Here is a 24,273-nt window from a genome sequence, read left to right on the forward strand (position 1 = left end):
GGCTGGGGGTAGGGAAGGCGGCTTCCCAAAGTCCTTTCTCTTTGTTTCTAAGCGGCACAGTTGTGTGCTCCTAATCTGTAACCACACGTAGATGTCATTCTGTACTTGGATGACAGCCTGCTCTTCCCAGAACTGAGGTGGTTCCTGGGAAAGTGGGCCCAGCAGGATGGTTCAGTAGGTAAAGGCACTTGCAATGGTCTGACTTCCATCCCTGGCTGGGACTCAAACGGTGGAAAGCGATTCTTGTCAGTTGTCCTTTGACCTCCACGCACGCCCTGCTCTCGTCCTCACATAAATGTAATAAAAAATAATTTATTTATAAATTATTTAGTGCATTATACATGCTCGTGTGGGTGGCACGCCTTGTATGTGGAGGTGAGAGGATAATTTGAGGGAGGTTGGTTCTCTCTTCTACTATAGGGGTGGATCCTGGAGACCAAACTCAGGTCATCAGGATTGGGGGCAAGCACCTTTACCCTAAGCTACCTTGTCAGCTTCCAACATTTTTCAAAATTAAATTAATTTTTTTTAATGTACTTGAGGGTTTTTTGTCTGCATGTATGCATATACAACATGTGTGTGCCTGGTGTCTATAGAGAACAGAAGACAATGGATCCCCTGGAGCTGGAGTAAAAATAGTTGTGAGGGGCTGGAGAGATGGCTCAGCGGTTAAGAGCAATGGCTGCTCTTTCAGAGGTCCTGAGTTCAATTCCCAGCAACCACATGGTGGCTCAAGACCTAAAAGGGAATCTGATGCCCTCTTCTGGTCTGCAGGTGTATGTGCAGCAGAACACGCAGACATTAAATAAATACAATAAAAAATTAGGAAAAAAAATAGCTGCGAGCCATGTATGAGTGCTAGGATCTGAACCTAGGTCCTCTGTAACAGTAGTAAGTGTTCCTGACTACTGAGCCTTCTTAAAGGACCCATTTTGATTCTTTTTAAAGGACATACATTTGTGTGTGTGTTATGTGTGTGTGTGTGTGTGTGTGTGTGTGTGTGGTGTATGTGTGGTGTGTGTGTGTATGTGTGTGTGTGTGGTGTGTGTGTGGTGTGTGTCTATGTGTGTATGTGTGTGTGTGCTGTGTGTGTGTTGTGTGTGTGTTGTGGTGTGTGTATGTGTGTATGTATGTGTGTGGTGTGTGTGTGGTATGTGTGTGTGGTGTGTGTGTGGTGTGTGTGTGGTGTGTGTGTGGTGTGGTGTGTATATGTGTATATGTATGTGTGTGTTGTGTGTGTGTGTGGTGTGTGCATGTGTGTGTGTGGTGTGTGTGTGATGTGTGTGCATGGTGTGGTGTGTGTATGTGTGTATGTATGTATGTGTGTTGTGTGTGTGTGTGGTGTGTGCGTGTGTGTATGGTGTGTGTGTGGTGTGCGTATGTGTGTGTGTGTGTATTGTGTGTGTGTGTGTGTGTGTGTGTGTGTGTGTGGCCAGAAGAGGGTATCAGATCCTCTGTAGCTGGAATTATAGGCAGTTGGGAGTTGCCCAACATGGGTGCCTGGACCTAAACTCTATCTTCTGCAAGAGCTGCATTGATTAACCACTGAGCCATTCTTCTAGTTCCCCATTTCTTTTAAAAGCCTTTCAGGAGATGATAATGAGCCACCTTGTGGTTGCTGGGAATTGAACTCAAGACGTCTGGAAGAGCAGTTAGTGCTCTTAACCACTGAGCCATCTGTCTAGCCCAGAAGTGGGATTCTTATATACTGAAGTCAGCTAGGACATTAGCATGGATGAAGCCTCAATCAATGGTCCACACTGGAGGCCTGAGCTTGGCTTCCTACTAAGCTGCACAGTAGTTTTTGGTGCACTTGCAGAAACACGGATCCAGACTTCCATCCCCTGTATCTAGCAACTTCGACCATATTGAGACCGAGTGTAAATTAGCAATGTTACAGTTACCCGAGCATCCTGCACCCCTGCACTCCCCAGGACTGTTGATACAAAGACTGTCAGTTGTCAGTGTGCTTTATGCTTTGGCTAGGGGTCGGCTCATCCATGCATGTTCTGATTTCCAAGGCCCAGGGTGGAACAATCCCAGACCTGCTGGGAGTAACCCTCACAGTCCAGGGACTGAGGGAAGACACATGGGTGATCCATTCTACTAGGTGCTAGGTTAGTAGATAGTAAATTCATGTGGTCCTTGGGAGAGCAGCCTCCAGGACGCTTGAAGAAGTAGACACCTCTGTTCTTTTTGCCCTTGAGCCTAAGTGGTTCTGGGGTTTCAGTTCTGGGTGGGTATGCTTTAGGACGCTGTAGCTATAATCACTGGAGTTCCCTCTACATTTTCTGAGGCAGTCTTTCAGGTAACTCAAACTTGAATTGACTATGTAGCCCGTAAGAGTGGCCTTGATCTTCCTGCTTCTATAGTACAGTACCAACTGTACCATCATGCCTAGTTTATACAACACTGGGGATTGAACCTTTGTGCATGCTACGCCAGCACCCTACCCATTGAGCCACAGCCCCAGTTTTATCCTTTTCCTTCATGGCTATCCTGAGTTACTGCTTAGTTAGGTGTTCTGGGTCTAAAGCCTCTCCAGAGCATGATGTGGTAGGGACAGCAGGGACTTACTCCCTGAGTTCTGGATGCTGCTGGGTCACTCGTTGTTATTGGGAACTGGCAGCATGCTGAGCCCTGTGCCTGGAGGGGTGCCAGTGGGTCATAGACAGTGGATGGTCTAGCTTCAGGTGCTATGCAGAGTTGGAATTCACTGAGTCTGGGCAAGCCCCTTCCCCAACCCAGGAGCAGGGAGGGATGAGCAGTAGGCCCGGTTCAGTCAGCTGGTGCTCCATGCAGGGAGCTGAATGCTAATCAAAGGCCACACAAGCTCAGATGTGTGACAGTGAGGGCCATGCCCAGGCAGTCATCTGACTCACAGTCATCCGCAGACTGTAAAGTCTCCAGACAGAGGAGAGAGCCACAGAGGCCCAGACTGACCTCATACCAGGCCCCTGTTCTTTATCCCCTGCCCACCCAGACAGGATCACTCTTCAGCCTGGCTCTCTTTGAATCTGTAGAGGTGACAGAATTCAGAGAGGGGGGTGGCAAGAGGAAGCTGGACAGGTCCTAGTGTCTACAAAGCTGCCTTGGTGATAGGTGCAGAGCAGATGGAGGAGTTTGTGTTTTCTGTAAATCTGAGAGCGCCTTTTTATTGGGGGGTGGGGTGGGTGGAAATCCCAGTCAGCCTGGATTGGAAAGCTCCAACCGACTCTTCACTGGGCTCCCAGGCCCGTCCTCTTCTTCTTTTCTGACTCTGCTTCACGGGACCTGCAGCCAGGCATTTTTTTTTTTTTAGTTTTAAAAAGATTTATTGTTTGTTTATTTATTTATTTCCTGTTGTGCATGTGGGTATTTTACCTCTGTGTGCCTGTGCCTGGCCCTGTGCAAGAGCAACAAGTGTTCTTCACTACTGAGACAACTCCAGCCCCAGCCCCAGCCCCAGCCCCAGCCCCGGCCCCGGCCCCAGCCCCAGTCCAAACCCAGTCCTTCTTTAAGGATATCTGTGCTGTTTGCTTTCTCCCCCAAGCCAGAAACACAAAAACAACCTTGTTTATGAGTTTTAACTCTGTTTTCAGAACAACAAATGGCAGTAAAGGGGGCTAAACCCCGAGCGCGTGGATCTGGAGTGCGTGGGTGGGTCCCTGTGTCCTGCAGAGCTCTGTCCTGTAAAGTGACCGACTGTTCATTACGTGTTTGAACGGATTGGGGCTCGGTGTAGCTGTTCAGGTAAGACGCTCTACAATGGGCGGAGCTGGATGTGTATGCATTATATGGCTACTTTATAGTTCAAGAACGCCTAGAGGAACCTGTTCACCCATTCGCCTGCTTTATGTGACTTAAGAGCAGAACCTTATCGTTTGGAAATCCTTGTGGAGGCTTGGAGTTCTGAAGTTTTTGCATCTGGCCTCACTTTCTGTTGTATAAACAATTCAATCGAAGCTGAGAGCTCGTGTGGTTAAGGAAGAGAGGCCCTTGGGAGCCATGTGATCCGAGCAGAGTGCTTCTGCGAGCCCCCATTTCTCCTTTTGTGCAATGAAGAGAACATACCGCCCACCGTCCAGGACAAGCGCCACAGTGTGCGTGCTGATCCTCTTTGGAGTACAAAGCGCTGTGCAATCAGAGTATGATCCCTCCTGCAATCATTCAGTGTGACATTGTTTCCATGGGAAAGCCCGAGCTGCTTTATGACAATTGATTTACAATGTCATTTCCAGGAATGCATTTGTCTCAAAGCAGTCATTGGCCAAGAGCAACATAACCTGACCCAAGAATAAAATGCATCTGTGCCGGCACACAGGAACTCTTAGGAGGGTTTAACACAAAGAGAAAAGGAGAGAAAATGACTTGTGAGCTTGGGAAGCTCACCTTGCTCCACTCCACTTTCTGTAATGGAGTCCTTGTTTAGAGTTCTCCAGAGAGACAGAAAAAAGCGTGTGCCTTCCATTCATTGTCTGTCTGTCTGTCTGTCTGTCTGTCTGTCTATTGAGATACTATTTATCATCTCTCTCTCTCATTTATCTCTCTATCTCTCTATCATCTATCTACTATCTGTCTATATCTATCTAATATCTATTTATATCTATCATTTATCTCTCTATCGATCATCTATCTATATCTAATATCAATCTCTATCTATCTATCTATCTATCTATCTATCTATCTATCTATCTATCTATCTATCATCTACCACCTATTTCTTCCTCTTCTCCTCTCCCTTCCCATCTATTTAAAATAATTGTCTAATATACTTGCAGAAGCTGGTAAATTCTGAATCTTAGGTTAGGTTGGCAGGATGGTGACCAAGAAGAATAGCAATTAGAATCCAGGGGCCACCTGCTGGGAAGAACTCCCTCTGGCCTGGGCAGGTCAGTCTTTGCTGTCCTCAGGTCTTCGGCTGCCTAGGTGAGGCTCAGAGGTCGAGCAAGTATTTAGCATACATAAAGCTCTGTTAGAGTCACTATGTGCCTTCCTCCTTAGCCCTTCCAGCCTTCCTCTCTCCACAGGGCCTCAGCAGCCTCCTGGAAACCTCAGCATTTCTTTCTTCCTCATGTTTTCATAGGAAGACCTAGGTTTGTGCTTCCCTAAAGTAGGTCAAAGGGCAGTTTCCACTGAGGAGTGTGGCCTTGTTGAAGGATTTGCCAAGGAGGATCGGCTGCAGAAACCCTAGTTCTTACCCATCACACCTCCCATGAGAGATTATGTGGTCCAGGCACCATTCCCTCGTGTGTGTGTGTGTGTGTGTGTGATGTGCGTGTGTGGTGTGTTAGCTCTCACTTGAAGCTTCCACAAATATTCTCTGCAGATAGCTATGAGCTTGAGGCTGGGGTTAGACAATGTCTGAAGAGAGATAATGGCCGCTGGCTAGCTCCTTTGAAGGTAGAATAGTAGAGGTGATTCACTTGGGGCTACCTGTTTCAGATGCTCAGGACCAAGGACACATTGCCAGTCATTTGGATACTAGAACCCCGAATATCCCCAGAGATCTGGCAACCTAAGGGAGTATTCTCAGAGAGACTTTCGAGTACGTCATGGCCCAGAGACCATGAAGTAAGATCCTGTGTTTTCCTTTATTCTCTGCCCACATACTCCCCTCCCCCAATTCCCCTGGGATTTGAAGGAGTTGGCTGAGGAGGGACAACTCTACCAAGGGAGTTAACTGACATTGAGGGCTCCTCTGTGAGGCCTGGTCTGGGTAGTGGGAGGGGGGCATTTGACTTTGTGAATGTGTCTCTTTCCCTCTCCATGGTGATATCAGAGTGGGTTCCTTCACCAGACGACGGGTTACTGGGCCTGACTGGGGTTGTCTTGCCAATGGGATGTTAGCTTGTGTCACAGACGTAAAAGCTTGTAATGTGTTGCAACTGGGATATGTTTTCTGCCCTTCTCCTGTCATTGGAGAACACCTGAAGCCAAGCCCAGAATCTTAAAGTCACACAGCTGACTCCCAGAACAGTGAGCAGTCTCTGTGTCACCGAGTCCTGGGAACTTGATTAAACACCATTGTTATGACAATGAGAGGCTAATAAAAAGATTATAGGCATGTGCCACCATGCCAGGCCTTAACCCATGACTGATGATGTGTATTGTGGAGAGTTCTGCTTGCACGGAGGGACCTCAGTACCAGCTCCTAGGCTTCCAGAGCCCGGCTTCCTACACTTGGGTAGAGGCAGGTGCTGGCGGCAGGCTCAACAGGTTTCTCCATCACGGACTCTCGGGGGCAGCAGCTTCCAGTCTCACCCTGTTCTCATGGCTTCCTGTCCCACCTGCCTTCTAGCACCTGGGAATCCTTCTTACTTTTTGTAATGAGTTCAGCTAGCTGTACCTTGAATCATCTAAAAAGTTCCCAGAATTTGTATGTCTTTCTCTCCTCATCTTTCCGGATCTTCCAGTCACCTGGCCCTTCTTTTTTTTTTTTTTTTTTTTTTTTTTTTGGTTCTCTTTTTCGGAGCTGGGGACCGAACCCAGGGCCTTGCGCTTCCTAGGCAAGCGCTCTACCACTGAGCTAAATCCCCAACCCCTGGCCCTTCTTTTTGTGAATGTACACTTCTTGCACAGAAGGGAGCAATGGGCACTGTGCTTCTCAGCTTCCCATTTCTTTGGATGAGGGGCAAGCTCCTATCACAGTTGTCCCCACCTTCCACTTGGAAGAACTTGGAAAAATGACATGTCTTGTAGTTTATCATATGGACATTTTCAAAATGAATGGAAGTAATTGCAGAAGGTAATTTCCAAAATATCTGAAATGTTTTCATTTAAAAAAAATGTAGAGGATTCCATATAATCAGAAGGTCTTAGTGATTTTTGTAACAGCCCTCATTCGTTGAAAAGCATACATGTGACTTCTTTTTTTTTTAAAGATTTTTTATTTATTCATTTATTATATATAAGTACACTGTAGCTGTCTTCAGACACACCAGAAGAGGGCATTGGATCTCTTTACAGATGGTTGTGAGCCACCATGTGGTTGCTGGGAATTGAACTCAGGACCTCTGGAAGAGCAGTCGGGTGCTCTTAACCGCTGAGCCATCTCTCCAGCCCCCCCCCTTTTTTTGGTTCTTTTTTTTTTTTCGGAGCTGGGGACCGAACCCAGGGCCTTGCGCTTCCTAGGTTAGTGCTCTACCACTGAGCTAAATCCCCAGCCCCATGTGACTTCTTTAAAAGCTTGAAGCGTGACATCATTTTTCTCTTTGAACTAATGTTCCTATCCCGGTCCCCCCTGAGCAACCTCACCCTGATGTAATGCTTTGCCTTTGAAAGTGTTTTATTGATCACTTCACAGAGATCCAAACATGTTTGTGAAATTAAATTTTATTCCCTGTGATCATAAATCCACAAGCGTTGAATGCATTTCTTCCAGATTGAATTATTTGGGGCAATTATTACTGATACACGATTGATCAAAACAACCATAAACTTTAATAAATAGTTAAAAAGTAGACATGCAATTTTTCAGTAGATGAATTTAGGTCAAGTGCTTGAACTGGACAAGATTCAGTGCCTACCCTGAGCTCATGTTTTTGTCTTTACAGAGTTAGTGAGTGGCTTTGTTCACACATGTGACAGGGTAGGAGGAGGAAGGAGTCTCTTGTGTTTGATTCCTTATATTTCTTCCAAAACACATCATGATCTAGCATTGAAGCTTGTTGATTTGCTTATTAATATTATTTTTAGTAACAACTTCATTTAGTCAGCAATCGATTAGGTGCTCTTACAATGTTGGGAAAAGCAAAGAATCGAACAGTCATGTGATTTGCAAAAAGGAAGTGGAATTGTGACTTTTTTCACCATGGAAACCAGTGGTTCAAAAGTAAAGCAATTGCCAAGCTTGTTCAAGGCTCTAGGTTTGATACCCAGCATTATGCAAAGAAAAACAAACAAACAAACAAACAAACAGACAGACAAACAAAACAGAAACAAAGCAGTTGCTAGTTGTTAGATGGCCTGAGGTTTCCACATCTGGTGAGAATGCAGCACAGGGCTATCCCACAAAGATAAGCTTTAATTTTCTAGGGAAAGAGGAGAACCTTGAGGGAGAGCACCCTGCTGGAGGCATTAGGAGGACAGACTTTTCAGAGGCGTACACTTGTAGGTTGAATATCTGAAGTGGAAATTTGATCCCTCTGGGATGCTGGTCCTGCCAACCTCTGCTCAGCTATTGAGCCCCAAGTCATTGGTTTGAGGTAGGCTTCCTGGAAGAAGAGGCTTTTGCAGCTGGATCCGTAGGGTGGGGCGACATGTGTTCTTACTCTGCCAGCAAATTAAAGGTGAATAGTGATTGTCTATGTGTGCCCGCTATGCACGGTGCTGCATGTGCCTACCTTGGTGAATCCACAGATCAACTCCATGGGAAATTAATTCTTATAAACCCTTACTTATAGGTGAGAAGCTAAGGGGGACTAATTTTTCTTAATCACAAGGCTGGTGATTGGTAGATCTGTAGACTGGACTCTATAGGATTACTCTAATATCAGGGCTAGGGATCATAAACCTAATTTGCCAGTAGGTGCAAGTGAGAAGCAGCAGTGGAAGCCTCGAGGTAGATCCTTGACTCACCTTTTCATCAGAAGAAGGAACGGTAGGACAGAGCTCCTCAGATAATTGAAAATAACACGATATGGAATGAACTGGTCTACTTGTCTCAGTCCTAACGTCAGCTACAGTGAAGATGATGAGGATGATGCTGATAATAGCAGTGTTCCTGGTGATGGTGATGATAACAGTGCTGGTGCTGATGGTGGTGTGAGGATGTGGATGATGATGATGATAGTCTTGATGTGAGGATGTGGATGATGGTGATGATGATAGTCTTGATGTGAGGATGTGGATGATGGTGATGATGATGATAGTCTTGATGTGAGGATGTGGATGATGGTGATGATAGTCTTGATGATGATGTGAGGATGTGGATGATGGTGATGATGATAGTCTTGATGTGAGGATGTGGATGATGGTGATGATGATAGTCTTGATGTGAGGATGTGGATGATGGTGATGATGATGATAGTCTTGATGTGAGGATGTGGATGATGGTGATGATAGTCTTGATGATGATGTGAGGATGTGGATGATGGTGATGATGATAGTCTTGATGTGAGGATGTGGATGATGGTGATGATGATGATAGTCTTGATGTGAGGATGTGGATGATGGTGATGATGATAGTCTCGATGATGGTGTGAGGATGTAGATGGTGATGATGATAGTCTTGACGGTGATGATAATGATGACATTACTCTTGATCAACAGCGATGGTGATAACAACAGTGACTATAGTAACTACATATTACTTTCCATTGCTGGGTATGTGTGTATACATACGCCCCTACACATGTGTGTGTTTATGTTTATGAGCATGTGTGCACCTGTGTGTGTGTAGAATCCAAAGATCAATGTTGAGTGTCTTTCCTTGATCACTCTTCACCATTATTTAGATTTAGACTTTTTTTTTAAAGGATCTTAGGTCTCTGTGTATATGTGTATTGCATTTGCATGAGTATACACACACACACACACACACACACACACACACACACACACACCATGCACATGTGTGTATGTGGTGTGGGTGCCCATGCCTTTGTATACAAGGAGGCCAGAAAGGGGTGTCAGATCCATGGACGCTGAAGTAGTTACAGGCATTTGTAGGACGCTCAGCTTGTTATGTCGGTGCTGGGGTCTCACAATGGTTAGTTTTGAATGTCAGTTTACCACAACTCAGAATCACCTGAGAAGAGAACCTCAGTTAAGGGGTAGTCTAGATCAGGTTGGCCGGTGGGCATGTCTGTGGGGTTTCTCTAGATTATTAACTGGTGCAGGAAAACCTAGTCCATTGTAGGTGGCACCATTCGATAACCCCGAGCCATGTAAGAGTGAAGGACATTTTGTGAGCATTGGTGGAAGCAGGCATTCACACCAATGGACAGAATAATTTCTCCCGACTATTGACTGTGGATGTGGTGAGAGCAGCTTTCTCAGGTTCCTGCCTTGACTTCCCTTTAAAAATAAGCTGTACCTTGTAAACCAAACAACCCCTTTCTGCCTGCAAGTTGCTTTTGGTCAGGGTGTTTAATTGTAGCATCAGAAACGTAGCTAGAACAGATACAAACCCTGGCCCTCAGGATGGCACGGCAGGTGGTCTGAGCCATCCTCCCGTCCTTCTGTCCTTCCGCCCTTCTCATTTTATTGTTTTCACTGGGTCTGTTGCTCATCAGTCAGAGCTTCAGGGATCTGTCACCTTCTGCCCTGCCCCCTGTGCTTGGGTCGCAGGCGCATTTCCACACCCAGACTTCATGTGGGTTCTGGGATCCTGTTAAGGTCCTTAGGATTGTATGGCAGGCACTTACTGACTGGACCACCCCCCAACAGTAACATCCTACCTTGAGACACTTCCAACTCTAAACTCTCGGCTGCGTTTAGATCTCTTACCTGCTCCGTTTGTCAAGCATCTTCTCCCTAACACCTCTAGCTGCCTGATGTTTAAATAATCTTCCCTTTGTTGTCTCTTCTCCGGTGAGGGCTCCCAAGGGGTCTCCGTGTCCCCGTTGCTCTCTTCTTAATATAATATCATCGCCACAGTGACTTTTAACATATGCATCCCAGAATTTATCACCATCCTCCAGATGTGGTTTGGCTAGGGCAGAATGCTGTGAAATTACTTTCCTCTGGTCTGTGGATGCCATCTGAATACGTCGGGGACACCAGCGCGCATAGATAGATTCTGATGCTAGTCTGCTGCCACCCCAGACTCTCTTCTTTTCCTTCAATAATTGACTAATGGCGACCCCGATGATAGGACTTCACAGCTATCTCTGTGGAATTCCACCTTGGTGTCTGCAGTCGGTGTTCTGGTCCGATAAAGGGATTTGAATTCTAATTCTGCTGCTTTGGCAAACCAGCATTGTGAAGGGTAGTGGGTAGATAGTGCTGTGAACTTACCCCAGCTGTCAGGTCTCTAGCTCTTTAAGGGTCCCTTTGCCTAACAGTGATCATATGCATTATTTGGGGGATAGGTGAGGGGTATAGGCTTGTTTCACTTATTTGTTGCCTACTGAACTTTATATGTTATGGTATATTCCGATGAAGGCAAGCCTCAGTGTTTCTGTCAGATGCAAAGCCTTAGCAGACAGGACGGCAGAAAGAGTTGTGGAACTCGCGTATATAAGCTCTGTGTGCTTAGCTCCCTATCTGTTGGCTTCTCTTCAGGTGGTTCTTCTTAGGCTCTTGTCATTTTATGTATTATAGATATGTTGTCATTTTAAGGGGAGAAGAGGGGCAGAAGGAGCAACCATGGGAAGGGAAGGAGCAGGAAGGAGAAGGAAAGCCACCATGGGCTAAGGGCCAAGAGTATGTGGCCCAGAGGGCTGCCCAATTGGGTTAAGAGCAGCCATGATAAAACATAGTAAATAACAATGCGATTATCTATGGGAGGTAGATTCTAACAGCATGGAGGGTAGGCCGCTGCCCAGCTCTTGTATTGCCTAAGGCATATTAAAATATAAAGTCTCTATGTATGTCTTTCATTTGGGAACATAAAGGCAGGAAGAAACCCTTGCTGGGTTTATTTACTATTTTTTACAACACTTGGCAGACGAAGTGTGGCCTGAGCAGAAGGGAGCATTGGCCTTCCAGATGGGGTCGGGTGGCAATCTTCAACAAGTCCTGGTTGGACCCTTTAGACCTGAGCTGCTCTCCTGGAGGTCAGAAATAATGGCTGCACAGGTCTCTTATGTCTCATCCACAGTGGGGATGGGGACGCCCAGAGATGTTTCTCCTGTGTCCGCTTCAGCAGTGAAATATTTTCTAACAGCCGTTACACTAATTAACGAAAGCTGTAGGAGTGATCAGAAGTCAGGTTGGTCTGAATGCTTGGAAGCTGCCGCCTGAGTGTGAAGTTTTCAGGAGAGTATTTCAAGTCTAGTGACCAACCCCTGTTGAGTATTTCCTGGGAAGGAACTTCAGGCGCTAACCGCCTCCTTTCACTGGGCAATGGATATGAGATTGTCTTCCGTGTTGACACAAATTACTTGCACACTGAAGCATTTTCCATGGTGTGATGTAGTACACTTTGAGACTGGGTCTCCGTCCTTGCTCTCACTACCTGACATTTCTGTATGGTACAAGATTGTCCCGTTGTGGCCACCTCATACAAGTGGTTCCTGAGTGCTTATCGTGGTGGTGTGAGAGGACTCAGTACACATTCCCCAGTGTCATATGGTGTAAGTCAACAGAAGAGCTTGTTTGGCAGGGGTAGGGAGAGCAAAAAGTTCATGTTAGCAGAAAGGAACCATGCAGGTGCCTGCTCTCAGGATCATTACGTTGGAGTGCTCTGCTGGGTAAGTGGGACATTGACACATGTTCGCACAGGAAGCCTTACCACATGGGATCTACTTCCTTAAGGGCAAGGCTTAAGAGTGATCTAATGATGGTGAAGGAAACCTCATTGCCCAGTGCTGGGTGGGCTGACTTTTAGTGGCAGCTGCTCCTGAGAGTTTCTCAGGACAACAGCCCTGCTGTCCCTGGAGACTGAGGACCGATCAGACAGTGTAGCCTCTTTGCTGAAGGCTGGGCTGATTAATGGGTGGAAACTCTCGTTCGTTGGGGGTGCAGGGGAGAAGCTGAGGCTGAATGTCTTCATATCCAAATAATTAGGGTAGGGACATGGGTTGTGCTTAGGCAATCTGCCCCTCTGCCACAGGTTATAGGGCAGGTGATATTCCCACCTGGGCCCAAACTTTTAATTCCCCAGCAGGGTTTAGAAATGGTGATGACTCATGCCTTTAATCCCAGCACACAGGAGGCAGAGGCAGTAGGATCTCTGTGAATTTGAGGCCAGCCTGGTCTACAGAGTGAGTTTGAGGACAAGCCAAGGCTGTACAGAGAAACCCTGTCTTGAAAAACGGAACAAAGCAAATGCAAACCCTTCTTGCACGAATGAGTAAGATTCCGCAAGAGTTAATATCTTGCTAGGGCTGATGGTTAAATGATTTGAATGTGGGAAGAGATTTTGAAAGTTATGTATCACTGCTGTGATTCAGTGGCAACAGTGTTTCTATCATTTTGTAAAAACACATTAAATATGGCATTGTCCAGGGCTGGAGAGCTGGCCCAGAGGTTAAGAATGCTGCCCTTGCAGAGGACCTGAGTTTGGTTCCCAGCACCCATGACAAGTAGCTCACGACCATCTGTAATCCAGCTCCCGAGGATATGATACCTCTTCTGGGCTTCACATGCACAAACGCACACACAGAAACTCATGTGTATACACAATTCACATCTTCTTAAAAAGGCACACAGAGACTTTTGTGCCTAGAGTTCTTTTTCTTCTTTCTGACGCTAATGTATTTGTTTTCATTCTTTGGGTGACTGATCACGGCCCTAAGGAGTTCTTTTCAGAACTTGACTTTAAAGCACAGATTCAAGATGGGCATGGTAGGGCGCACCTCTTATCCCACCATGTGAGAGACAGAGGCAGGCAGAGCAGTGTGAGTTTGAAGTCAACCCAGTCTACATATGGAGTTCCAGGCTAGCCAGAGCTGCACAATGAAAACACTTTCTGAGAAAACAAACCAAACTGAAATGACAAAAACAAAAACAAACAAACAAAAACTTCACAGGCTCAGTCACTATGATTCAGAACCAAATGGATACCAAGACTGTGGAACTTTTTCTGCCCATTCATATCGACAGGTATGTGGGTCAACTTCTAGCTGACTTCCAGTTGCTATGATAAAATACCCGCGGCTATTCACTTTTGAGCAGAAAAGGTTTATGCAGCCCTCACTTGGCTGGCTCCACCATTCTGATCTGTGGTGAGTGGAAACATCATGTCGGGGAGCATATGATGCAGTAAAGTTGCTCGCTTCATGGCTAAAGAGATGGGGGCTCACTAGGGGCTCAAGTTCCAATATGTCTTTCAAGGGCAGGATCCAACAGCCTAACTTCTTCCTACAAGGTCCCAGGTCCCATCACCTCCTAATAAAGCCATAGCATCTTATGACCAAGCTGTATGAACCACCTTGGGTGGACTTTAATCAGCACAGTGGGGGCAAGCAAGACTCATGAGACAGTGAGATGCATATGGCCATACCTATCCATAATCCCAGCACTCAGAAGAGGAGGTAGGAGGACCAGGAGTTCAAGACCATCCTTGGCTAAGCTGGAGATAGCTCAGTTGGTAAACTGCAAATCCTGCAAGCAAGACCTGCTTTCCATCCCCAAAACTAAATAAAAAATCAGGGTGTAAAAACACCATCACACCAGCCCTTGAAATCCTAGTGTAGAAGAGGAAGAATTAAGTACATTTCTGATACCTAGGGCTCGCTGGCCCAACCACACAAGAGACTGCTGACTAGTTTGTTTGTTTGTTTGTTTGTTTGTTTGGTATTTTTGGGGTGTGTGTTGTTTGTTTTTAGAGCTACAGAGCTCTGGCTGTCCTGAAACTCACTATACAGATCAGCCAGGCTTTGAACTCACAGAGATCCACCTGCCTTTGCTTCCCAAGTGCTGGGATTAAAGGGATGCACTACCATGCCCCATCTTAATTTTTGAGTCAATTTGACATAAGGAAGGGTCATCTGGGAAAAAGGAATCTTAATGGAGAAAGCACCCCCAAAGGAGTTTTCAGTAGGTAAGTCTGAAGGGCATTTTCCTGATGTGAGAGGGCCAGACCACTGCGGATGGGGGTCCTGGGATGTATAAGAAAACAAAGTGAGCAAGTCCGGAGGAGCAAATCAGGAAGCAGCATACCATAGCCTCTGTTTCAGTTCCTGCCTCCATGTTCCTACCCTGTTTGAATTCCTGTCCTGACTTCCTACAGTGATGGACTGTTACCTGCAAGTATAAGATTAAATAAATCCCTTCCTTTCCAAGTTAATGTTGGGTCAATGCATTTCATCACGGCAGTGGAAGCCCTAAGACAGAGACCCTGTTTAAAAAACAAACACAAAAACAAAACAAAACAAAAAAACAAACAAAAAAACCCAAAAAACAAAAACAAAAACAACAAACCAACCAACCACCACCACCACCACCAACAACAACAAAAAACGTTTGCAAACCAAGGTGAATGGCCCCTGAGGAATACCACTCAAGACTAACTTCTGGGGCTGGAGAGATGGCTCAGCAGTTAAGAGCACTGAGTGCTCTTCCAGAAGTCCTGAGTTCAATTCCCAGCAACCACAGTGTGGCTCACAACCATCTGTAATGGGGTCTGATGCCTTCTTCTGGTGTGTCTGAAGACAGCGACAGTGTACTACTCATATACATAAAATAAATAAGTTATATGTATATATTTTTTAAAAAGACTAACTTCTGGCTTCCACACCCAAGCACATGGCCAATACCCAGCCTCACTCATCCTTGGCTCTACAACAAGTTCATTGCTAACCTAGGCTGCCTGATTCTGTTTATTAAGCACAAAACAAATGAAAATAATTGAAGAGACATATATTCTGAGTAGGGTTTCCTCCCACATCCACTCAGCATTTAGTTGAGGAACTAGGCTGGTGTCCTTTTTTACATTTGGCAAACATTGCACAAGGAGTGACCTGAAAGCACACGTCCAGACCAGCCTCCTTTACAACGCCGCCACCACGCTTGCCTTCTCTACGCCCAGAACACTTTGGAGGCAGATCGTTTGCTTTGATGGTACCTCTCTTCCCCCTTCCGAAATCCTTGGGGGGAATTTTCTCTCCCAGTTTTTGTTCTTCAGCACCTGGCCGAGTTTCCTGCATACAACGGCCAGTCAATACATATCTGCTGTGGCTGGTGATGATCTAGAGTGAAATTGAGGAAGCCTTTCATGTGTTGATAATGGTGGTGCTGGGCGTCGGATCGGGCGTGAGGGGCTGCCGGAAGCATCGATGATTGCTGTCGCAGTCCCATCTCCCCGCGCCGACTTAGCGAGCCTCTGATTGAACGATGATAAGGGTATCATTTTGCTGCATTAGGAGGAAAAGGTATATGGAGATTTGACGTGCGTAGTGTTTCATAACTTTCTCTGGATAAAAATAGGGGCATTTGTCTTCTTTCATCTAAGGCGGAATCATTTCTGAAATGGAGTCTTAAATTTCGAGGTGTAGAACATTTCCAGTTAAACATCCTTGAGAAAGCTTGCTTCATGTTTTTTCTGGCCAAATGGGAAGTAAGATAGCAGAAACCTGTTACCTCCTGATAATCGGAGCCCTGAATGGGAGAGCGCCTGCGGAAAGCCGCAGTCACTCCTGAAGGCTCCTCACCATATGCTGGCTTTGTTTCACCCCAGAGCTGTGATTCAGGGGGACCATGGGGTGTCCTGAGAAAGAGGAATGAAGGGGTGTCCTGCATAGTGACATTTGTCGGGGTACCCACTATGGGCCAGGCACTGTGCAGAGGACAGAGACCTATCCCTTTTCCCAGGAACTGGGGTGGGGTGTGTGTGTGTGTGTGTGTATGTGTGTGTGTGAGAGAGAGAGAGAGAGAGAGAGAGAGAGACAGAGACAGAGACAGAGAGAGAGAGAGAGAGAGAGAGAGAGAGAGAGAGAGAGAGAGAGAGAGAGAGAGACAGGGGTTGGGGATTTAGCTCAGTGGTAGAGTGCTTGCCTAGCAAGCACAAGGCCCTGGGTTCGGTCCCCAGCTCCGAAAAAAAGAAAAAAAAAGAAGAGAGAGAGAAACAAAGAGATAGAGAGAGAGAGACAGAGAGAGAGAGAGAGAGAGAGAGAGAGAGAGAGAGAGAGAGAGAGACTGTCTGCATCTAATCCCTAATTGATGAAGTTTGGGCAAAGTAGGGCTGGAGTCAGGCATAAATGGTCTGGATGAAGCAATTACCTACCTCTTTTTTGTATTTATTTTTAGCTTATGTATAGCTAAAATATACATATAGCTTATGTTTTACCTACCCATATATGTACGTATACCACATATTTGCCTGGTGTCCACAGAGGTCAGAAGCTGGCAGCAAATCCCCAGAAACTGGAGTTATAGATGCTTGTGAGCTGCTATGTGGGTGCTGAGACTCGAACCTGAGTCTTCTGTAAGAGCAGCCAGGGCTCTTAACTACTGGGTCACCTCTTCAGCCTCTCCAGCTTATTTTTTTTGAGACCGTGCTCCTCGCTGAATTTGGAGTTAGACTGGCCAGTGAGCCTCTGAGACCCTCTTGGCTCTGCCTCCTAGTGCTGAAATTACAGACCCACGGCTGTCATGCCCAGCTTTTTGCATGGTGTGCTGGGCATGCAATTCAGGTCCTCATGTGTACATGGCTAGCACTTTTCTGACTGAGCCTTCGCTGTCCCCCATACTTGAATATTTGAAGCCATAGCAACTGGGCAATGTAGGTTTTTTATTAGGGTGATATAAACTAAGAAAAAAGTCAAGGGTTCTAATTACCCAAGAAGGTCAGAAGGGCTACTCTCTGTCGTGTGGCCAACCACCCCAATATTGTCCTCCGCATCTGCCTGCGCACAGTTCTGAGAGGGCTGGCCATGCCCCTCCATGGCTGTGTCTCATTCCGTCTGCAGACACAAAAAGGAAGCTTTCTGCCAGTCTCTGCCTCCCATGCTCTCGCTCCATGTTTTGTGAAAAAAGAGACAGAATATAGTAAGGTAGAAGGTCCTGGGGGTAGGGTGGGGAAGAGGAGTCCACAGCTGTTCGTGGCTGTGTGGATCAAGCCTGGCTACATTGTTGCATTGAGACAGTGCCATCTGGCAAATTAGGATGGTGGTTTATCCTCAAGGTTGGGCCAAGGTGAGAGAGAAAGTAGGTAAAGACAGTACCCACAGACAGCCCTCCCTCCCCTCTTCTGGGAGAGCCAGCTCACACAGCCAGAAGTCGCATCACTCACCAAAGAAGCCTCTTGCTAGGTCCCCTAGGCCACGGTCATTCAATGATCTGGGTTCAGCAAACGGCTTCCTCTAGTGTCTTCCTTCGTGGAATGACTAGCAATGTCTCTGCCTATCATGCTTACCGCACCCAGCGAGAGAGCTGTTAGAAGAGAGGTTTTCCGTAGATCAAAGCTGGATAAGCCAGAACCAGCAAGGAGGCAAAGAGATCACCCCAGTAGGAAGATGAAATTGGCTCAGGGAGGCTTGGGAAGGGTCACGGGGTAGGAGGGGGTCCTTTAGTATCTGAGGTAGAGGACTAGCCAAGTGTAATAGCTGGATACTAAGACCCTAAATGGTAGTGTCAGAGAAGCGGTGGCTTGGTCTGCAGGAAGTGAGGGAAGCAGGGACGAAGATAACTTGCTGCCACAATTGTCTAGCCGTGAAGGTGGGATCATGCAGGAAAAGGAACAGAGGCTGAAGGAACTAGGTTGATGTTTCCATTAGGGTTAAGCCGGGACATAGTTGCAGTGCTAAAGTCTGTCCACCAGAGGGCGAGAAAGCCCCACATACGAGACCGAAAGGACAGTGGTTGCAGATCCGAACTAGGTCTGCATGGGGCTGAAATAGCTCAGTTCCGAGAGCGAGAGCGTTAGACTGAAAAATTAGGCCTGCATATTCTCATTCTCCCCAAGAAAGAGGAGGCAAACGTTTCCCAGCTTCTAAAGCCACATGGAACGTAGTGTAACTTGTGGGCGTGCTTGCCCTGATGGAGTGACACTATAAGGTACCTCGCAACCTCACCCGGGAGACAGGGAATCATCTCATTTGGATCATGTCAATTCTCCACTTCTCTGATTCATTGTTGAAAGTGGGGGGCTATCTCCATTTTTATCCGAGAGGACACTGGTCGGTGAGAGCACCACTGGAGGTGGCAGGGCCACACCTTCTGCTCTGAGGACCCAGCTCGTGGTCGTCTGTGCCTTGGAGACAGATTACGCGTACCTATGGGCATGGCTGAGGGGCCCGCCCTTGTCTCAGTTGTAGGCAGGACAGTCTCAGAATCAGACTTAATCCACATCACTTTGACCCTAGGGTTCTTCATCCGTGATCTGGATATTGAAAACCAGCTCTTAACTAAGGTCCATCTTCAGGGATGATGTCAGAGCATCTCGAGAGCAAAGGCAGGAGAGTTCAGCAATGGCAGTGGTGGGGGCTTGCCCTCTCTCTGTCTCCTGAGGCTGAGCACTCGTTTGAATCATGGAGGGAAGGTAGTCCTTGTGAGTAATGAGGGGAGATGGGAGAGGCCATGAGGTTACCCAGTCTTTTTTTTTTTGAACATAATATTTTTATTGATTATTTGAGAGTTTCACATATTGCGATCCAATCACACTCATTTCCCAGGCATTCTAGCTCCGGGCCCTGACTCTTGTGACATCCTCCCAGAAAAGAGAAGACAAGAGGAGGAGGGGGAGGAGGGACAGGGAGGAGGAGAAAGAGCAGGAGAAGGAGGAATAGGAGGGGGGAAAGGGGGAGGAGGAAGAAAACCAAGGACATTGTGTGCTGCCCACATTCTCAGTGGAGCATGGTCAAACAAAACACTCAGTGGCCAGGCCCTGAAAAAGTCATCAACTGTGAAGAGCTACACTTCAGCATCTCTATTATGAATTTTTTTAATTTAAAATTTTTTATTGGACATTTTTTTATTTACATTTCAAATGTTATTCCCTTTCCAGGTTTCCCATCCATAAGTCCCCTATCCCATGCCCACTCCCCCTGCTTCTATGAGGGTGCTTCCCCACCTATCTACCCCTTCCCACCTCCCCGTCCTGACATTCCCCTACACTGAGGGGGGGGTCGAGCCTTGGCAGGACCAAAGGCTTCTTCTCCCATTGGTGCCCAACAAGGCTATCTTCTGCTACATATGCAACTGGTGCCATGGGTCTGTTCGTGTGCAGTCTTTGGATGGTGGTTTAGTCCCTGGGAGTTCTGATTGGTTGCAAGCCCCTTCAGCTCCTTCAATCCTTTTTAAAGAGTTCTTTTCAATGGTTTCCTGTCTAGACTGTTTCTCTTTTGGGGGGTGGGAGGGTAGGCATGAGTGTGGATGTGGGAGAGGTTGTTACAGAAGACTTCTATGTCTCTCATTCTCAACTGTGAGTCTGCAGTCATCAATACCACTGCAAAAGAAGCTTCTTTGTCCTTTACAGTCAGGTTTCCCACATAGTTTCTGACAACACACAGACCACAGACACCCACATGGCCTCTGGTGTTAGCACAGACAATGTACCTCATTATGGCGTCCAAGAGTAGTACTATAGATCATGGACATCAACATGATCGTTGGCCTCAGTACGGACCACGAATTCAGGTGGCAGCACAGACCATAGACCTCCACGGGGCCTCTGGCCACAGTATAGACCATATCACTCAGTCTTCACTTGCCCTGAGACCACGGTTCTCTGGGGGTGATGTGATGACCCTCTTGCAAAAACATTTCTGAGATGGACTTAGCCCACGCTAAGGTGTCACGGTGCCTTAGGAATGGTCCAAGGTGGCCTCATTTTCCTCTCTGGCAGTTCGTGTCTCTAGATGGTGGTTTTGATTGGAGCTCCCACTTGGGTGCGTGTTATGTCAGGAGAGACTGCTCTGGAGCTCACCAGGGTCTTGCTTCCTTTACTCATCTTTCTGCTCCTTGAGAGCAGATGTGTGGGAACATCCATGGACTCTGACAAGTCCTATTGTTGTATAAATAAATATTCTCTCTAAGCATTAAGAAGAAATCCAGAGGAAGAACAAGTCAGATCCTTGTCCCCTCTTCCTTGGTCTGTGGGACAGTGAACCATGCCAGGAAGCTTGGTGGGTAGAGTGAATCTGAGCCCCTGGAAACTTGGTGGGTGCACACCTGAGACGGTAGGTGGCTCCCTGCTCCCTGGCAAATTCCTGGCCTGGAACACGTGCCACACTTCCCACAGAAGGAAACGTGACCTGTGGTCACATGGGTCCAGAACAGAGTTCTCCACGCTAATGGGGTACCTAGAGATCTGCGGGTTTAGCCTATAAGCTTCCCTTCCCGGGAATTCCTCCCTGAAAAGTGTATTTGATCTCTGGTCCACCCTGAGAGGAAGATACGCATCCATTTTCCACAATGAACAACCAGTAAGCAGTTTGGAACCAAGGACTGTTTCCTTCATGAAGAACCGCCATGGGGGCATGGAGAGGGCTTTTGCCTACAGAGCCTCTGCTTGATTCTCCTGTAGAAGGCCGGTCTGCGCCCCCAGACAACCGCTGCTACCTTCGCCAATGAGCTAAGCCGGAGCTCCCAGCCCTGGCCCTGGGCTAGACACTGTCTTCAGCCTTCAGGTCCCCAACGGTCTCCTAGCGGGCCTATAGACCCCTGACACTCTGTTCCCAACTTCTCTGTGTGGTTTTCTAGTGGCGACTAGATGTCCAGAAGTTAGGGAATAGCAGCTTCAACTTTCTCATGCCTCAGACTGCGTTTTCCCACTCCCAGAGCGGCGTCTCTGTGCTTCCCCAAAGACCAGCATCCGCCTGGTGGCGGAGTGGGATAAACTCATTGAAGCTCCCCGAATTTTGCCTCCCAAGTGACCATGCCCTGCGGTGGGGTGGGATGCGGACCCACAATGGTCCAGGGAAGAGAATGCGTTTTGCTCTTGCGGATGGCTGACTCAAGACACAGGGAGGAGAGACGGGTTGGTTTCTGTTCAATTGTTTTAGTCTTGCCATAGTCTAGGAAGGGACTCTAGAGGAAGAAGAAACAGGTTGTGGCTAAAGCAGGGCAGGAGAAAATCGGACCAAATCGAGTGGGATGGGAGAGGGGCAGGATGGGAGGTGGAAGAAGCTGTCCAGGACAGAATCTACCCCTGAGAGAAAGAAACAGAAGAGGGTAAGGGTTTTCTAGTGGAAGAGGTGGTCTAGGTTATGGTAGGTTTGGAGCAGCAGGCGAACTTCATCAAAATACCTCTGTCCTCCTCTGGTGGTGCGTCTGTTGGTCACGTGTGGGGAACGCACAGGAGTACACATGACACAGTCATGACTGGAGCTCCAGCCTTGCAGCAGAGGCTGGCCTAGAGAGGAAAGCCTTGGACGTGGTTTGCAGCTTTGCTGGGAAGGACCTCCCTGCTCTAAGAGACTGATGCTCTCCCAGGTCTCTGCAACATGATTTCCCATCTTCCACAGAGTCACAGGCCAGCACCAAACAGCCTCTTTCAGACCACAGGATCCCTTCACCAGGTGACAAGTGAGGGGTCCAGGAAGACAGGACAAGGACCAGGTCTTGTATTGTGGGTGTTCTAGGGCCCTTTAGAAACAGAAAGTAATTCGTGTTAGAGCCCTGGGATTCCTTCAGATTCTGGCTCTGTAACTTTTTTGGAGGTGTGCTGAGGTGGGGGGTGGGGAAGTATGGGCAAAGGGAACAACACAGATTCTTTACTCTTCCATATTTCCAGTTGCGCAATGGAAAGGCCTATCCCTGCCCAGCCCTGCCCTGCCCCACCCTGCGCCCACCCTGTCCCACCCTGTGCCACCCCGCCCCACCATGCCTTCAGGGCTCTTTTGCAATGCGTGATGCCAGTAACTGAATACGCTGTGCCCTGTGAAGCACGGTGAAGACATGGAGAGCGTCATTATACTCTTTCTTCAGGTAAGATGATCCCTTCTCTCTCCTACTCCCCTTATATCTCCTCTGCTGCCTGTCCCCTTCTTATGTGAGGTGTTAGCTCCTTTAGGGACAGCCAGTTCCACGGTTCCAGCTGCAGCCACCAAGCCTGTGTTTCTATTCCCCATTGAAAGGTGAATGGAGGGAGGGGACAGTGCCCTTCTAGCCATTTTCTCTTTGATCCAGCTTAGATGATTCTTGAGGGTACCAGCAGGGGGCAGTGGCACCTCACATCTCGGTCTCCAGCCTATGCTTCTGGGCATAGCCCTGGAATGGGCCAGGGAAGCCACCTCATTGAGCAGTGTGTGTGGTTCACCAGGCAGGTGGGGAATGTCTTAATGAATGTGCGCCCGACAATGGATTGCCTAAGAGCCTGGTGTGGCAGTGCCATCCCAGCAGTCAGGCCTGGGCAAAGGCACTGATTTGTTCCAGAAGTAGGGGATGAAGTAGAGTCTGAAGAACACTAAATGATGGTGAGGCTCCCAGTGCTGCCCATGGGGCTGCTGGTGTTCCACTGAGACCCTCTCTAGAGACAGTGGTCACAGATAAGGCTCAGTTGAGTCTGAGGGGAGCCACCTGCCTGGGTCCTCTAGAATTTACTTCTGAGAGCAGAAGGTGACAATAGGCAGGCCTTGAGGAAGGGCCCAAGCAGGACATAACAGCAGAACAACTGCCTTCCATACCAGTGTCTTTTCATGGCCTTCCTACTTCACTCAAGGTCTATACCCAGCTCCAGCCCCTGGTCAGCTACCTAGCTCCTAGAAGCCCCATCATGTGCCCTCCTCAAACTCCTCCCGTAGACTTCTGGGCGCCCAAGGTTTGACTGCAGGAACTATTGAATTAAACTTACTACATCATCAGGTCAGTGACTATTTCCCCAATCTAGTACCTGGGGCCCTTGCAGGATGACGTTCCAAGAGGGCTTGGTCCAAGGTTATGGGGGACTAATGACTGATGAAGGTTAGAATTCTCCTCATTTGCTTAAAGAAGTTTTCTAAGGAGCTTTAAGGAGGAGGGAGGATGGGATAGGGGGTTCCTGGAGGGGAAACTGGGAAAGAGGATAACATTTGAAATGTAAATAAAGAAAATATCCAATAAAAGAAAAGAAAAGAGAAAAAATGTAGGTTGCAAAACATGAAAAGAAAACAAAGCAAAACCAGAGCCTTAAGGGGGTAAGGATTTGACTGCATTGTTCTTTGCCCACCAGAAATTATAGCTAGTCCTGTCCTGAGCTTTGCAAGTCTTGCCAGGTTCCCAAAGGTGATAGCAGGGTCTTCCCAGGATTCCCCTCTGTAGAAGACAAGGATCTAACATGTTTACTCAGATCCAAGACATGCCGCGCTATGCCTCAGAATACACTGGGCTGAGGACGTCAGCTGTTTTGTTCTCTTTACTCGTAATCTTTCTACTGCCTTGTGCCACCATTGCTAAAACATTTACTCAGCAGCATCCATCCACACAGTCCTTGGCTGAACCCGCGTGCACATTTCCTTTTGAGTTTTTACCATGTGCTGACACCCTCCCCCCTCTCGTGGATTGCTGTCATATTTTAGGCCCCGTGAATAGTCAGGCTTTACTGTTATGATGAGAACCAGATGTGGCTCCAGATGTGGGGCTAGACAGAGGGTTAGAACAGGATGAAGCCAGATGATAGGGGAACAGCACCAGGAGCAGCCTGGGCATATTGCAAGGCAGATATGGGGGTGAGCAACTCAGAACAAGGCAGGAGGTAGCACAGACTGCCAGCAGAGGAGAGAGGGACCAGTGGGCCAGACCAGTGAGAGGGAGGAGGCAGGAATA

General features: G+C 47.5%; 1 protein-coding gene across 12 annotated transcripts in view; it reads left to right on the plus strand.

The window, feature by feature from the left end:
* LOC134486747 (uncharacterized) overlaps positions 1-24,273 on the plus strand; it is a 281,727-nt gene that overhangs the window by 24,062 nt on the left and 233,392 nt on the right. For 7 of the 12 annotated variants that reach the window (XR_015686429.1, XR_015686434.1, XR_015686430.1 and 4 more), the window contains one exon: positions 3,582-3,732. The exons of the other annotated variants lie outside the window; for them this stretch is intronic. The gene's annotated coding sequence lies outside the window, so the exon portion shown is untranslated. The remainder of the gene's footprint in view (positions 1-3,581; positions 3,733-24,273) is intronic. 12 annotated transcript variants of the gene reach the window in all.

Source organism: Rattus norvegicus, chromosome 4, assembly GCF_021556685.1.
Source record: "Rattus norvegicus strain SHRSP/BbbUtx chromosome 4, alternate assembly SHRSP_T2T, whole genome shotgun sequence".
Taxonomy (NCBI): domain Eukaryota; kingdom Metazoa; phylum Chordata; class Mammalia; order Rodentia; family Muridae; genus Rattus; species Rattus norvegicus.